We start from the raw sequence: 15,350 nt of genomic DNA on the forward strand, positions 1-15,350 counted from the left end.
ATAGTTTCTATTTCTATGTCTTTAAGTTCTCTAATCTTTTCTTCTATAGCCCATAATTTTTGTATTTCCCTCGTGAAATTTTAAAATTTTATTCATTTTTAAAATTTTATAATCTTCATTTTCTTCAATATTGAACTTTAAAATGTGTGCTAAATTATAAAAATATTACTTTGACTCACAATAATATTATACATATTTAAACTCAGCATAATTACAAAATAAAACTGTTTACTTAAACAATAGGATTCTCCTCTAATAAAAATAACTTTAAATAAAAGGCTCAACTTCAAATTTTCATTACTGTTTCACTCTTTGGCCTCCATTGTCCAGAAACAGGTACATTTCAACTCATTTCTTTAATGGATATTTTGCAACAACTTTCTGAAGTCTTCCAATTCTTTCCTATTTGTAGAAATTCTTCCAAATGCATTAGACAGTGATAATATTTCCTGTCAATTTGGATGAATTTCATACATGGGCCCACTTTCTTGTGTATTTGCTATCAATGTCTCTTAAAACAAGACCTTTAAGGCAGTGCCCAAACCCTGAGTCTGAATATTTTCCACAGTCAACATTTAAACCAGCCAACACAATTCATAATTTTGGAAACATCTCTAAACTGTGTCCTAAAATGTGCCTATAATTAGCTTGCTTCTTTTTTTAATTCCAAGCCAAAAAAATATGAATTCCATAAAATGTAAAAAAAAAATTTACTTTATTAAATATTTCCAAGACTAATTTTTGAATCTTGTTGTCTGAAACTTAAGCCTCATTTTCAGTGACTAGTTGGAAATCTGGGTGCCCAGTGGATAGTAGCATTTTAGATAATGACCTTAATTCTTTTAAGGAAGGAAAATACATGTTCTTAGGCCTTCTTGTCCTAGTTGGAAATCTGGGTGCCCAGTGGATAGTAGCATTTTAGATAATAGCCTTAATTCTTTTAAGGAAGGAAAATACATGTTCTTAGGACTTCTTGTCCTTCAGTCAAAATTCCATCAAATTTTGAAATTCTACAGTGTGTGTCCACATTTTCCAAACAGCAATCTTGTAAAAGCTCTCTCACAGTCAGACGCACATTACTGCTGGCATGTAGTCCAGATATGTCTGAAATACACCACTATTTTACACAAAGACCTTCTAGCCATCTGTGAAAAATGTTCTCTTCGCATTTCCCTTGACTAGAAGCCAAAATATTTAAATATCTTTTATTGTCCGTGACTTTATTTTCTTCATAAATAGTGATATTCCCTATCTTCCAAGCATCTGGTCCCTTCTCACTGTGTAATGTTTAGGATTAAGAGCAATCTACATATTCAGTGCCAACCTATCATATTTAGCTGATATGTCATCAGCTTCACAGAGGCTGTCTGAGCAATCATCATATTTGATCCAATGAAGAACAGCTTTCCGTGTTTCCTCACTTAGAGATTCACCCCAAACTCTGTGTTACTCAGCTTGTTCACATCTTCAGTGAGCTTATTGGCTTCTTCAGAATATCTGTATCTTGTGGATTTAATTTAACTTTAATTAAAACACTAAATTTTTAATGTTTAATTTAACATTTGTATTACTTCTTATATTGAACTTATTTGCTTTATCCTATAGCATACACAAAACAGTCTCACAATGCCAATTTCAGTACTAAGAAAAAAACTGCAAAATGAAGTTTAAGAGTCGTTTAGTTCTTAGAATATGACCCACTAAAGAAGGACAAATTCCTGTATTCGAAGGTCAGTTGAAATAAATCTTTTGTTTTTGGTTATGTTGCCAGTATTATACATATTTAGGTCTCTTTTGTTTGTTTTCAATTTTAAGGCTTGCCCTTTTTTTCTGTTTGGTTTAATTTACTTTTTGAATAAGTAAAATAATTACAAGATTCTAAAGTCAAAACTACATTAAAAATATACTCAGAGGAGTCCCCCTTCTACCCCTATCCCCTTATCCTAGTTCTCCCATCACCTTCTATGAATAAATATTTCCATTAGTTTCTGGTTAATCTTTCCAGTGTTCCATCTTATTCAAAGGATAGTTACTATATACATTGTTCTGCCCTTCACCTCACATAAAACGTGATTATTCTACAGCAACGTATAAAAATATTTGTTATATATATAACATATATTACATAATGTACATTATACATATATATACACTATATATGTATAATTATAATTATATAATGTACTACATATATACATTACATATAATGTATACATAAATATATGTGTATAATGTTTACAGTTTCAGAGTATTCCATTGTGTACCATAGCTTATTCAGATCCCCAACTATTGATAGTATTTGGGACATTTCTAGGATTTTTACCATTAAAAATAACGCCACAATGACTAACCTTGTGCACGTATTATTTCAAGTTTGTGCAGATGTACTTTTAGTATAAGCACTATGTGTGCGAGTGTGTTCAGTTGTGTCCAACTCTTTGTGACACTATGGGCTGTAGCCTGCCAGGCTCCTCTGTCCATGGAATTTTCCAGGCAAGAATACTGGAGTGGGTTGCCATTTCCTACTCCAGGGATCAAACTCCCATCTCTCGCGTCTCCTGCATTGGCAGGCAGATTCTTACCACTGTGCCACTTTCAGGATGGATTTCTTAAAAATGTGATTGCTAGGTTATAGGGTGAATGCATCTATTTGCAATTTTGGTAGATAATACAAAACTCCCTATAAAATAGATAACTAATAACGACCTGCTCTACAGCACAGGGAACTCTTCTCAACACTCTGTAAATGACCTATATGGGAAAAGAATTTTTTTAAAAAAAGAGTAGATATATATATGTAACTGATTGCCATTCAGCAGAAACTAACATAACATTGTAAATCAGCTATACTCCAATAAAAAAGTTATGAAAAATAGGAAATTCTCCTCCTTAAGGGCTGTACATTCTACACTTCACCAGTGGCATGTCAGTGTCTTTTTCCCTAAAGCTTTGGCAACAAATTGTTCTCTCAAATTTTTGGATTTTTGCTAGCACAGCAAGAAATTCTATCCCAATGTAATGTAATTTGCTTTTCTTATTTGAATGAGTTGAGTGTGTTTTACTATTTCAAGGGCCACTTGCATGAATCTTTTTAAACTATCAGTTTATGTCTTGTGCTCATTTTTCTACTGGACTTATGTTTCTTTTTTTAGGTCTTCCCTGCAGCTCAAATGGTAAAGAATCTTCCTGCAATGCAGGAGACCCAGGTTTGATCCCTGGGTCGCAAAGATCCTCTGGAGAAGGGAATGGCAGTCCACTCCAATACTCTTGCCTGGAGAATCTCATGGACAGAGGAGCCTGGTGGGCTACAGTCTGTAGGATTACAGAGAGTCAGACACGACTGAGCGACTAACACTACGCTATGTCTTTTTTTATTTCTAGAACACCTTTACATATTAGGGAGATTAACTTTTTCTATAGTAGAGTTGTGTCCAGTGAATTCTTTGTTTTTGGTCTTACAGTATTTGGGCCGTGAAATTTTAAAAAACTCTGTGTAAGGGAATTTATCAAGTCTTTTATTGATTCTAGATTTTGAGTCATATGAATGCTTTGTCCACTACCCCCATGGGTATATTATATGGAAATCTACATGTTTTCTTCTATAACTTGTACAGTTTCCATTTTTGTTATGTTTAATTAAGTGATCCATGTGGAGTTTATATTGATGTGCAGTATAAGCTACAGATAAAAGTTTATCTTTTTCCAAATGATACAGAATTGTCTTAGCAAGACTTATTTGAATCCAGTTTTCATTATTTTGAAGCATATAATAAATTTCTTTATTATTGGATTGATGCCTAGACTTTATATCATGTTCCACTAGTGTCTGTCTATTTATGTACCAGTTCTACATCCTTTTAAGTATGAAGGCTTTATAGTGTTTTACATGTCTAGTAAGACTGGCCCCTCCTCATTGCTCTTCTTTTCCAGGTTTCCCTGGCAGTTCTTGTTTATTTTTTCACATGAGCATAAGCATCCATTTTGCTAACTAAAAACCAAAAATCTTGTTGAAATTTTTATTGAAATTATACTAAATTTACGAATTCACTTAAGGTGTGTCTTTCATTGGCTTGAGTCCACTTTTGTGTCTTTGGGGAGTATTATAAAATTTTTCTCATATATTTTTACATATTTCTTCTTAATTTCATTCCTATGAGTTTTGTAACAATGGTTGCTGTTTAATGGGGTGTGAATATTCTCTACTATGGTACCTTCTAACTGGCTAACTTGTTCTTCCCTGTTTCTATGAAGCTTACTGACTTCTATAAACTGTTTTTATATCCTGCTACCTTACTGAATCATCTTTTGGTTTGTAGTAGCTTTTCCATTTCATTTTCTAGACACATCATCAGATTATCTACAACTCTCATACATTTAATTGCTTTCTTTGTAACAAGGCTGTGGCAAATACCTTTAGTATCATGTTTGATGTTATAGCAGTTATGGATAGCCTCCTTTTGTTTTAGACATTAGTATGAATGCTGCTGGTGTTTTCCCATGAAAATAGTAAGATAAGCAAGAGATGAGCAAGATAAGCAGGAGTTGGTAAGCAAGAGACTTTGTGATGTTAAGAAAATAGTCTTTTATTTCTCGTTTGAAAGTTATTTTTACTAGGAAGACATCTTGAATTTTCTCAAAAATTTTCCAGCACTTTGGCAATAATTGCAAGATCTTTTCTTCATATATATAATAACATTTTAAAACATATTAATATATTTCCTAACACTGAATCCTATTTATATTCCTAAAGCAGTTTACCTTTGGTCATGACATTCCATGCTGTTTGATTCCCATTGGTAATGTTTTACTTTGGCCATTTGCATTGATATTCATAAATGAAATCAGTGTGCAGTTTTCCCTTTTGTATAATCTTCATCAGATTCTGGTTCCAATGTTATATTTATTTCTTTAAAGAATTTTTGAAGTTTGTCCTTCTGTGGTTTGGAATAGAATTGAGGTTATAAGTCTTTTATTCAAAAATATAGAGAACAAACCAATGAGGATAGGGAAGCTGGTAGAGACAAGATATAGGGGTAGGAGATCAAGAGCTCCTATGCAGAAAATAAATAAGCTACAAGGATATACTGTACCGCACAGGGAATATAGCCAATATGATCACTTTAAATGGAATATAATCTATGAAAATATTGAATCACAATGTTGTGCACTTGAACCTCATATAATATTGTAAATTAACTATTCTTCAATTAAAAATAAAATATAGGTCCTTAAAGAATCCCATTTTAACCCATCTTGGATACTTTTATGGAGAAGGCAATGGCAAGCCACTCCAGTACTATTGCCTAGAAAATCCCATGGATGGAGGAGCCTGGTAGGCTGCAGTCCGTGGGGTCGCTAAGGGTCGGACACGACTGAGCGACTTCACTTTCACACATTGGAGAAGGAAATGGCAACCCACTCCAGTGTTCTTGCCTGGAGAATCCCAGGGACGGGGGAGCCTGGTGGGCTTCCGTCTATGGGGTCACACAGAGTCGGACACGACTGAAGTGACTTAGCAGCAGCAGCCTCAACTTGTGCCCCAGCCTACTTATTCTGACCTCTTTATTTTCTTCCAACTTCCTAAGCGCTTTCCCTCTTCGAAATCTTTGGATACTCTTTTCCGTTTGCTGGAAGGCCCACTCCCTACACCTCCTCCACACTTTTCATCTGGCTGTATCCATCTATCTTCCAGGTCTCAGGGAAGTTTTCCTTACTCTCCCTGTATGACTGAGGTCTTCTATTGAAAGTCATATTATCCTCCACACTTTTCCTCTATGTAACTTATCACTATTTTCATTATTTAAGCATTCAGGTGATTTTTTAGCGTTCAATTCTCACACTATAAACTATAATTCCCATGGAGACAATGAACATGTTGACCTTATTTTCAGCTGTATCTTCAGCGTCTATAACAAACAGCAAAGTAATAGGATTAAATAAGTATTTGTTGAATGAATGGAGGAAGGAAGGAAGGAAGGAAGGGGGGAAAACCTATTAATTACTGAACGCTTAAGAAGACTGAAGGAACAAATGCTCTATTTGCCCTCCAGGGGGAGACATACTCCTACTAGAAGTAGCACAGGCCTGAAGACAGCACAAAAATATGAGATCAACCATAACTTGTTTCTCAACCCCCTAAAACTGATTCACAGAATCCAATCATTTCCTTGCTAGTTGGACTCTCCAAATCAGTCTGAACCACCCACTGAAACCAAGCAAGTGGGCACTTCCTCTGTTAATTTCCTTCTCCTGAAGGATCTTAAAAATTCTCCTGCTGGAGTTTGTCTACTCTGGTCTTGGTTTGCTAGGAAATCTACCTGCACACAATCTTGAAAAATCTTCTCCCTGGAGGAGGAAATGATAACCCACTCCAGTATTCTTGCCTGGGAAATCTTATGGACAGAGGAGCCTGGCGGGTTACAGTTTGTGGAGTCACTAAGAGTCAGACATGAATGAGTGACGAAACACAGCACATTTGTAATTTGAATATTATCATTAAAATGGTTACTTGTATTTTTACTATAACATTTTTTCAAAATCCCTCAGGCAGTCTTTCTTTATAAAGTCTCAAAATTAGCAAAATCATTCTGATACTGGAAAATATTGGTAATCTGTAGGTTCAAAAAAATAATAAAATACTGATGAAAAGCTAATTTAAAAAACAGTGATTCATAAATTTCCCTAAGCCTTGGGGAAATTTAAAAGGGAAAAAGGAGAAACAGTTTGAATACTGAGAGCATGTCTGCCTTTGAGCAATTCTGAAAGAAGTCCTTGTTTAATCCTGATGACATTTCTTGGGAAACTACCCCTGCTGCACATTAATGCTGTTCTTTTCCTCCCTCAACTACTTTCTCTAGGACAAGGTTTATAAAAAGTCTCATGAGGTTTACATTATACCTCCCCAAACTTTTTTTCTATTTTGAAAAGCCTCTTTCAACTTTGCTTGTAAATGTGCCACTGACTTCTTTCTCCAGATCAGGGACGAGTGCACAGAGGCATTCTGCTGCCCCAGGCTTTGATGAACTGCTTCATCTCAGTTCAATTCCGTCTGCATTTATCCTCTACCTACTGCATGTTTGGGGCTGTGCTGTGGGGAGAGGTGAGTGCAGGAAGTCTAACTGCCGGCAGTAGAGGTGCTTACAGTCTAACTGTGGGAACCAGGCATTTAGTAACCTCCTTGAACAAATACAAAGATGACATAGATAAGGACCAATATTTATATAGTTTACAAAACCACTTTTCACAAATATGATCTAAGTTTTGTAAAATTAACTGTTGGGGTAGGTGTTGTTACCCTCATCCTATGGTTCCGTTCGGTTCCGTCGCTCAGTCGTGTCCGACTCTTTGCGACCCCGTGGACTGTAGCCTACCAGGCTTCTCCGTCCATGGGATTCTCCAGGCAAGAATACTGGAGTGGGTTACCGTTTCCTTCTCCAGGGGATCTTCCTTCTCCAGGGGATCTTCCTTCTCCAGGGGATCTTCCCGACCCAGGGATCGAACCCGGGTCTCCCGCATTGGAGGCAGATGCTTTAACCTCTGAGCCACCAGGGAAGCCCCATCCTATGGTTAAGTCATCAATAAATTGAGGCTTAGGTGTGGAACTCGCTTAGACAAGTAAGATAAATAGAGCTACTATTAGAACTGGAACCCTGGTCCGTATGGTATTTGCATGGATATTTCATTGTTTCTAAATTAAGGAATACACTACAAGTGATAACCCCCAACGTTAAAAAAATTCCAAATAGAGAAAACGCATTATTATTCTAGTGAAAGACAGCTATTTTTCCCAACTAGTCTGACCTTTGGATCTTACTTTTTCACTCTGCATTGTTAATTTTGACAGATCCCCTCTCTTTCCTTCACCCTTAGGGTCTCTCAAACTTCCTTTTGGTTCTTTTCCTTTGATGATAGGAAAAAGCTTCTTTGGAAGGAATCTCTTCTTACTTAACTCACCTTTCTCTAGGAAGGGTGTCAGGAAAACTTTGTCTCAACATTTGCGAAACAGCCCCTGAAAAAGGATGAGGCCTTTTTAGACAAACGAGTTATTGATGAGTTCTGGCCAGAAGCCAGAAAACTGTTGTGAAAGGCTTCATGTTACCACTTAGAGAAGTTGCAGGGCAGAATTCCTCTCCTCCAGGAATTGTCACTCTAGAGGACTGCACTCAGCAGGAAAAGGTTTGGAGCCAGCTGGTGAAAAAAAGGAGTTTTTCACTCCAAAAAGAAACTGTACAAAAAGCTCAGGGCTGTTGAGTTGCTGCAGTGCTCAAGGAGCAAGACACCCAGATCTGCAAGCTTGGTGGCATCTATCCATGGAGACTGGATACTGATACATGTTGAACGGTGATAGCAGCAATCACTACAAGCAAAACATCATTATCAAATTTCAAGTTCAAGTTTATGCCAAGGTCTGAAAATAGGAACACTAGTTGTACTGTCAGTCAACATCATCTAATGAACACTTCTTCAAAACAGAACTAGAACTAGCAAAGGCGAGAAGAAAAAATAGAAGTCTTATGAGAGATACAAAATATTTTTAAAAAAAAACTCAGGGAATCACTTGTCATCAAGGCATGAAGATCAGCAATAACAAACTGAAATTTATAGAGATGGAGTTGGGATATTGACTGCAAGATTCATGGAATATTATCAAAATGCCAGTTTAATTTTTTTAATTTTAAAATTAATTTTTATTGAAGTTAATTGATTTACAATGTTGCATTAGTTTCTGCTGTACACCAAAGTGAAATCAGCTATACATATGCATATACCAGTCTAATTTTTTTTACTTTTGCTATCTTTTAAAAAGGTTTATTTGGAGGGGATAATTTTCTCATGCCCCTGAATGAAAAATCAACCAGATTCTCTGACTTTTTGGCTTATTTTTTACTAATGTACAGTATTTTAAGTAACAGCCACTTTAAGTTTAAAAAAAGAGAGAAAGAGTCAATTTAGTAATTAGAATGTTTCTCGTCCAAGATGGCAATCAAATCTTTCAGTCTTCATTCTAAGATGCTAGTGTAAGCCCTCCTCCCACCTCTCCCATGCAAGTCCTGCCTTCGGCTTTCTCCTCAACTTGCCTCGTTTTCCACTAGCCAACTGCTATTTGATCTGCTGTGTGAAGGGAGGAGGCAGGACAGCTAGGGGAATATGGCAGTTCTGTTTTATAGGATTGGTCTATACAACTGGGTCTGACAGACGGGTGTTTTTGTGCTTTTAGAGGTTCTTTGCAGAGTCCCATCATTAGAGACCTCGTCCTTGAGTGCCTTTGGTCTAGACAGACATAAGTGTTTGGCTACAATAACCTCTGTAGAGTCTAGGGTTCCTGTCTTCATCTCTAGCTTCTGGTCACTGGGTACCTCTACACCTCTAGTCAAGTCTTTTGAATGGGCCAACAGGCCAAATGCTGACTGTCCTCTGTGTGGCCCGCATCAGGTCCAAGAAAACGTGTGCACATTTGTCATCCCTACCTAATCTGGGAGTGCTGGTGAACCCCAGGGCAGTCACCTCTAGTTTATGGCCACTGCCTTCTTTAATTTATATACAAGAGTCAGTGTGATTCTCTGTGGTTTACAGCTATGAAAAACAATTCCCAAACTCTTGGGTTCCACAGAGCCCCTCTTTAGGCTTGAGAAGATGTAGCAGCAGCACTACCTCATTCTGGGTGCAACAGGAGCAGGATCTGAATGAAACAAACACAAGAAACCTCTCCACAGACCCTCTCTCTTTGCTGTCTTGATCTTACCACAAAGTAGAACTGTTCTTCAACATCAACTTTGTACATAAAATTTTAGTTGAAATACAGTTATCTTTAATTGCCACTGACTGTTCTCAATCCTTGAGAATAAGGAAATGTGTCTCTGCATCTCTGTCCTCCCTGCATTGCTGAACTCAGAACCTGGAACAAAGTAGGTGCCCAATAAATGTTTGCTGAATATATGAACGAAAGGGTCTGAAACCACCTTTGATTTTGCAGTGTATTCTCAGAGACTCTATAAAATAGAGTTTTTTATAGATGTATTTTATACATCTATAAAATAATACATATGGATGGGCTATTTTTCACTCCCTGGCATACTAAGCATCCCTAATTTATACGATGGTTGGTGTTTCCCAGGATCTGTATACTTTAGCATTTAGCAACCAAGAAATTTTAATGAATTAGATAATGACCAGGGGAAATTTTCATCTTTTTTTAAGGAAGAAATGGATACATAAATGAGATAGTTCAGGTTTTTAGAAAACTTAAGGGATGTCAAGTCAAACCTCAGAAAAGATTTCTCCTAAAGCTGTGGGTACTATGGATATTGTTTGAGTGGTTTATTTCAAAACCCTAAAGCTGGACAAAACATCAAAGAAACACAAAAAATAGATTTAAAATATCTAGCAAAAATGTTAATGTGTACTGGCAGATGGGTACTGTCTTTCTTGTAAGTCTTGCTTTTAGAGGTTCTTAAACATAGGTAATGCTATAAAGAGTTCATCATTCTATTCGACTTGGCTTTTGTGTATGCTTGAACATTTTCACAATACAAATTACATTTAAAAATGAAAGCTTGGAAACAGCAGACTTTATCCTGTTTTGGAAAGTAAGTAAAATTATTTTTTTAAAAAAAGACAAAAATGGAATAGAAACTATATAGATTTTACCATCTTATAATTAAGTTTTCATGAGTCCCATTAATACCCACCTGCCAATGTAGGAGACATAAGAGACTCGGGTTTGATCTCTGGGTTGGGAAGATCCCCTGGAGCAGGGCATGGCAACACACTCCAGTATTCTCGCCTGGAGAATCTCCATGGACAGAGGAGCCTGGTGGGCTACAGTCCATGCTAAGTTGCTTCAGGCATGTCCAACTCTTTTTGATCCCATGGACTGCAGTGCTCTAGGCTCCTCTGTCCATGGGCCTCTCCAAGCAAAAATATTGGAGTGAGTTGCCATTTCCTTCTCCAGGGCTACAGTCCATGTGGTCGCAAAGAGTCAGACACGACTGAGCAATTTAGCACACATGATAGCCATAAGGCTCTTCTTATATGGGCTGCTGCTGCTAAGTCACTTCAGTCGTGTCCGACTCTGTGCGACCCCATGGACGGCAGCCCACTAGGCTCCGCCATCCCTGGGATTCTCCAGGCAAGAACACTGGAGTGGGTTGCCATTTCCTTCTCCAACGTGTGAAAGTGAAAAGTGAAAGTGAAGTTGCTCAGTCTTGTCTGACTAGTAGCGACCCCATGGACTGTAGCCCACCAGGCTCCTCTGTCCATGGGATTTTCTAGGTAAGAGTACTGGAGTGGCTTGCCATTGCCTTCTCCGTCTTATATGGGCTAGGGGGTAAAAATTTGGAAGCAAGGTTTTTTTTGCTTAGGAATTAGGCAGCTTCAGAACTTCTAGAAATAAAAGGATATTTAGATGTTATTTCAGCCAATGCTCTTACTTTACAAATTAGAAAACTGATACCCAAACAAATGGAATGAAATAACTATGAATCTTAAAACCAGGACAAAGACCTAGGTCTTCTGTAATCCAGCTTCTCTTCCTACCTCCCTGGTTGGCACGTAACTCTGAACAAGAGCTGCCAAAGCATAGAACCTTTGAAAAGGGATGGATCCCACCCTTCAGAAGCAGTACTTTCATTTGCTGGGTCCATTTTTGCTGTGAACCAGTGGGGATCTTCTCCTTTTGTGCATTGGCTTCTCTGAAAAAGAATGGTGGATCTCCTAGAGCTAGATTCAATAAGATATGAAGGCCTTAAGAGTAGGATAGTTATGTGGCTTGTGCTCTACCTTAGAAAGCTATGAGTGGTGCTGCGGAGAGTATCACCTTACTGGATCTCGAGAGATAGGCTTAACAAGCCTGGGCCCACAGCATCATGGAATGGAGTGTATTACAACTCTGCTTCTTACCTCATTAATTCCTCAGTCAAGTAGGCCTGAAAGGAGTTCAAGGTAGAATATTCCATTGGGTTATTCATGTGAGTCACACAGTTCTGGATACAGGAAAGGGAGTTTAAGAGCTTAAATAAGACATGTATCTGTAGGTGGGTGGATTCTTCCTGTGACATTGCCTGCTGGTGGAAGGATAGGTTCACAGAATGAACTCCCCCATTTTGGGTCAGCACCAACACAGATATCTCTTGCCCCTGTGTTTGGAGGCTGAACCTTCCTAGGGCCTGGTTTGATCTCCTTGCAGTCCAAGGGACTCTCAAGAGTCTTCTCCAACACCACAGTTCAAAAGCATTGATTCTTTGGTGCTCAGCTTTCTTTATAGTCCAACTCTCACATTCATACATGACCACAGGAAAAACCATAGCTTTGACTAGACAGACCTTTGTCGGAAAAGTAATGTCTCTGCTTTTTAATATGCTGTCTAGGTTTGTCATAACTTTTCTTCCAAGGAGGAAATGTCTTTTAATTCCATGGCTGCAATCACCATCTGCAGTGATTTTGGAGCCCAAGAAAATAAAGTCTGTCACTGTTTCCATTGTTTACCCATCTATTTGCCATGAAGTGATGGGACTGGATGCCATGATCTTAGTTTTCTGAATGTTGATCTTTAAGCCCACTTTTTCACTCTCTTTCACTTTCATCAAGAGCCTCTTTAGTTCTTCTTCACTTTCTTGCTATAGGGTGGTGTCATCTGCATATCTGAGATTATTGATATTTCTCCCAGTAATCTTGATTCCAGCTTGTGTTTCATCCAGCCCAGCATTTCTCATGATGTACTCTGCATATAAGTTAAATAAGCAGGGTGACAATATACAGCCTTGGCGTACTCCTTTTCCAATTTGGAACCAGTCTGTTGTTCCATGTCCAGTTCTAACTGTTGCTTCTTGACCTGCATGCAGATTTCTCAGGAAGGAGGTCAGGTGGTCTGGTATTCCCATCTCTAGAAGAATTTTCCACAGTTTGTTGTGATCCACACAGTCAAAGGCTTTGGCATAGTCAATAAAGCAGAAGTAGATGCTTTTCTGGAACTCTCTTGCTTTTTCAATGATCCAATGGATGTTGGCAATTTGATCTCTGGTTCCTCTGCCTTTTCTAAATCCAGCTTGAACATCTGGAAGTTCACGGTTCACATACAGTTGAAGCCTGGCTTGGAGAATTTTGAGCATTACTTTCCTAGTGTGTGAGATGAGTGCAATCGTGCAGTAGTAAAAGTGTTTTAACATTCTTTGGCATTGCCTTTCTTTGGGATTAGAATGAAAACTGACCTTTTTCAGTCCTGTGGCCACTGCTGAGTTTTCCAAATTTGCTGCCATTTTGAGTGCAGCACTTTAACAGCATCATCTTGTAAGATTTGCAATAGCTCAACTGGAATTTCATCACCTCCACTAGTTTTGTTTGTAGTGATGCTTCCTAAGGCCCACTTGACTTCTCATTCCAGGATGTCTGGCTCTAGGTGAGTGTGAGTGATCATACCATTGTGGTTATCTGGGTCATGAAGATCTTTTTTGTACAGTTCTTCTGTGTATTCTTGCCACCTCTTCTTAATATCTTCTGCTTCTATTAGGTACATACCATTTCTGTCCTTTATTGTGCCCATCTTTGCATGAAATGTTCCCTTGGTATCTCTAATTTTCTTGAAGAGAACTCTAGTCTTTCCCATTCTATTGTTTTCCTCTGCTGCTGCTGCGTCGCTTCAGTCATGTCCGACTCTGTGCGACCTCATAGACGGCAGCCCACTAGGCTGTCCCGTCCCTGGGATTCTCCAGGCAAGAACACTGGAGTGGGTTGCCATTTCCTTCTCCAATGAGTGAAAGTGAGGTTGCTCAGTCATCTTCGACTGAGTGACCCCATGGACTGCAGCCTACCAGGTTCCTCCATCCATGGGATTTTCTAGGCAAGAGAACTGGAGTGGCTTGCCATTGCCTTCTCCTTGTTTTCCTCTAGTCTTCACATAATCTCATTCAATTTCCTTGAAACTTTTGCAAGTAAACATATGAATTAAAAACAATGTAGTTAATACATGGCAACAGTTTCAAGTCTATTCCCCAGACTCACTCCCAGTCAGTGGAGAAGGAAATGGCAACCCACTCCAGTATTCTTGCCTGGGAAATCCCACGAACAGAGGAGCTTGGCAGGGTTGCAAGAATTGGACACGACTTAGCAACTAAACCACCACCACTCCCAATCAGGGGGCTACCCCTAAAACCCTCTTCCACAGAGCTGCCAATAACCAAGTCTTCCCATGTGGCTCAACTGGTAAAGAATCTGCCTGCAATGCAGGACACACACCTAGACACCAGTTCGATCCCCAGGTAGGGAAGATCCCCTGGAGTATTCTTGCCTGGAGCAGACAGGACTGAAGCGACTTAGGAGGCACACCAATGACCAAAGCAGCCTTTAGTCCCAGAGTCTGGAATTGGTGGCTTCCAAATTGAATGTTGCCTCTTTCTAAAATTCTTCTTTAAAACAAATACTGCCAACATTTGCAATTCACATTTTTTAAATCTAGGTTTCCTCTCCTTTTGAAAAACTGAACTATCTCACCATAGCAGAGTGGTAGGAGGTGGGGGACACATTCCTGCCCAGAAAATTTCTTTTTGAGTTTGGAACTCAGGAGCCTCGCTGAACCTTTCCAGTTTGCCATTTCCTCACCGATAAACAGAACTTGCTGGTCCCTGCTTCACTCTCAAACTGGTAAAGTATAGTTTCTCAGCAAGCTTTGGGGAGTGGCTGAAGGGTAGATACAGCACTTAGTCTGCCTGTGTGGGCTGCTTCACTCTATGCACGGACCACTACGTGCCGCTGGCTTCGAAATGTTTTATGTTTTGCACGGAAAATTCTTCACTCGGACGTGTCGGCATCTCTGGTTGGGAAAGGTTAATGTTAAGCATGTACATCTTTTTTCAGCCCTCAACATTTGGACTAGTACTCCTCTTGAGCGCTTGTTTATCTTTAATATAGTTTCCTTCGAGAGAGAGTGGACAATTCTCGCAGAAGCATAAATGCGCTCCAATATTTTATGAAAAATGCTGGAAGTCTCTTATTTGCCAAAGATTCTTCTCACTAACGGCTTAGTCTCCAAACCAATAGAATCAGTGTCGCGAGTTTGGGAATAATCTGGAAAAGGGGTGTTCAGGTCCGATTATCATATGGGGACAGTGGGAGGCAGCCGAGGGTTCGGATGAACTCATTGCAAGCCTGGTCTACGTAGGCACAACACCCGCCAGAATCGGGCAAACAGCCTGCAGCTGATGAGCTCTTTGCCCACCGCCGCCACAGACCAAGTCCCGCACCTGCGGCCGAAAGCGCCACACTGCGCCAAAGCCTTTCCCCGGGATAGAAAGTAAATTGATTAAGCCACGGTTAGACGGAAGCGGCTTGGCAAGTCTGCGCATGCGCGTTCCGCCTCC

General features: G+C 39.1%; 1 pseudogene; it reads right to left on the reverse strand.

The window, feature by feature from the left end:
• Positions 1–356: 356 nt before the first annotated feature.
• LOC129536008 (ERO1-like protein alpha) lies at positions 357–15,335 on the reverse strand (annotated as a pseudogene).
• Positions 15,336–15,350: the final 15 nt, after the last annotated feature.

The sequence above is a fragment of the Moschus berezovskii genome, chromosome 6, assembly GCF_049115385.1.
Source record: "Moschus berezovskii isolate FMDL1 chromosome 6, NW_MosBer_1.0, whole genome shotgun sequence".
NCBI classification, from domain to species: Eukaryota; Metazoa; Chordata; class Mammalia; order Artiodactyla; family Moschidae; genus Moschus; species Moschus berezovskii.